The following is a 2,500-nucleotide window of genomic DNA, read 5'->3' as shown; positions in this document are numbered from 1 at the left end:
TTTTTAAGCCTTTTCCTTATTCCATGTTCCTCACAGAAACACAATTTTCAGATTGAGGATAGAGCTACATGTGACTGACAGTTGACAAAGTCTCTTCAAAAGCAATGGAGGAATATTGTTTGTTTGTTTTTTCAATCTATTTGCCAGTATTACTGCTTATCTTCAGGATAAGCAGTAATACTGGCAGAAATAAATATCCTCTTCCTAATTATGTAGTCTTTAACCCATTCTAGCTGAGAAAGTGAGATCACATTACTTGAACATTTCCCTCATGACGGATGATGTCCTATTACGTCAGATACCTTCTACAGTCATGTTTGTATATACACATTGCAGATGCATTTGTATTAATGCAAATTTACTTTCTTTAACTCGTAATAATAGTCTTTTTGATAGCTAAAATTCCTTAATTGTATCCTACACAGACAAGTAATACTGCTATACTGACAAATGGCACATTAACTCTTCCAAGGTGGGTATTTGCCAATTGTTTGCCTGATGCAGCTCCCTCTGTATAGATAATAAGGGTAGGCAGCCTCCAACAGCAAGATCTCTCCTGGCACGATACCATGCTACGCTTCTCAGAGCATTCTACACCCGCCTGAATTATGGGATGCTGAGAGGCATTTTTTGTATTTCTTTATGTAACTATGTAAAACGTGTATTTAGAGGAAGCAGTCATGACACAATGTGACATCATCTTGCAAGAGTGAAATATTCCAATGATGTGGTAGCACATCATCAGGTGCGAATAGGTTAAAAAATAAAAATAATTTAAATCAAACATAATATAATAATATATATGTATATTTATATATATATATATATATATATATATATATATATATATATATATACATATATATATATAAATACAAATTTTACCTTCCTGACCAAGACTCGATCCCGGGTCATCAAAATGACAATCCCGGCTTCTAACCTAATAGAACACGTAACCCAGTAAGAGAATTGTCTAACCAGATGCCTTACAACCATCATGGAAATTACCTATATACTCTTTGTAGAGCAGTGATAGCGAGGTTTTAAAGACAATTCCCGTGCGCACTCGGCAGCAATGAATTATAAATTCAAATCACAAATCAGATTATCAAGGTTATATATATATGAGAAAGATGGTAGGATGCAGTATAACCTTGGTAACCTGATTTGTGACTTAAATTTCAAATTCATTGCTGCCGAGTGGCCATGGGAATTGTCTGTAAAACCTCACTGTCTTCACTCTGCTAAGAATGTGTGTATATGTGTGTGTGCGTGGTTTTTTGTTTTTAATGTTTTTTTGTGTGTGGTGTGCTGTGTGTGTGGTGTGTGTGGTGGTGTCGTGTGTCGTGGTGTGTGTGTGTGTAGTGTGTGTGTGTGTGTGTGATTGTGTGTATGAGCGGTGAGCGTGTGCGTGATGCGTGAGCATGTGTTTGTGTTTTGGTGTTTGTGTGTGTTGTGTGTGTTGTGTGTGGTGTGTTTATTGTGTGTGTTGTGTGTGGTGTCTGTGGTGTGTGTGTTGTGTGTGTTGTGTGTGATGTGTGAATGTGTGATTGTGATTGTGTGGTGTGATGGTGTGTGTGTGAGGGTGTGTTGAATGTAATATATGTGTGTGTGTAAAATAGTGTGTGTGTAATCTGTGTGTGTTGTAACTATGTTGTGGATGAGTGTTGTGTGTGTGTGTGTGTGTGTGTGTGTGTGTGTGTGTGTGTGTGTGTGTGTGTGTGTAATATGTGTGTGTGTGTAATATGTGTTTGTGTGTAATATGTGTGTTTGTGTGTAATATGTGTGTTTGTGTGTAATATGTGTGTGTGTGTAATATGTGTGTGTGTGTAATATGTGTGTGTGTGTAATATGTGTGTGTGTAATATGTGTGTTTGTGTGTAATATGTGTGTGTGTAAAGCTGCGTCCACACTTGTTGCATTTACACGTATCGTATCATCGTTGCGTTGTAGTGTGGATGGGAGAGCGTTGCTCCGTTGCATATCAAAATATGATACAAAGATACGCAACGGGCTCGATCCATCATTTGTCGGTCTTTTGCTGTCACATCAAAGGAATGATACGCAACACATCTACCCTCAGGTGGACGGGGAGCGTTGCATCGTCCCGTGACTCCCGTTGCAAGCTCAGTCTTGTAGAGGATAGCCACGAGTACAGTTGTAGCTCGTGTGTGATTGTGTTTCATATAATTATTATATATGCATATATATAGAGAGAGAGATATATTCATGAATAAAAATATACGCGGCCACAGCCAACTGCACACTTGCACTCTTGGCTACTAGTGTCAGGGAAGAAACTGGATGATACTGTTGCATTACGGAACGATGATACAACACGCGGATATGCAACAGGTACAATATACACTGTTGCACCGTATCATATCATCATTGCGTATCACCGGGCGATACGCAACGATGATACAATACGTGTAAATGCGTGGACCCAGCTTAATATGTGTGTGTAATATGTGTGCAATATGTGTGTATATGTGTGTGT

Source organism: Penaeus japonicus, unplaced genomic scaffold (assembly GCF_977035675.1).
Source record: "Penaeus japonicus unplaced genomic scaffold, GWHDUDI00000001_assembly GWHDUDI00000039, whole genome shotgun sequence".
Taxonomy (NCBI): domain Eukaryota; kingdom Metazoa; phylum Arthropoda; class Malacostraca; order Decapoda; family Penaeidae; genus Penaeus; species Penaeus japonicus.
The sequence above is the reverse complement of the archived record's forward strand: the minus strand, read 5'-3'. Positions refer to the sequence as shown.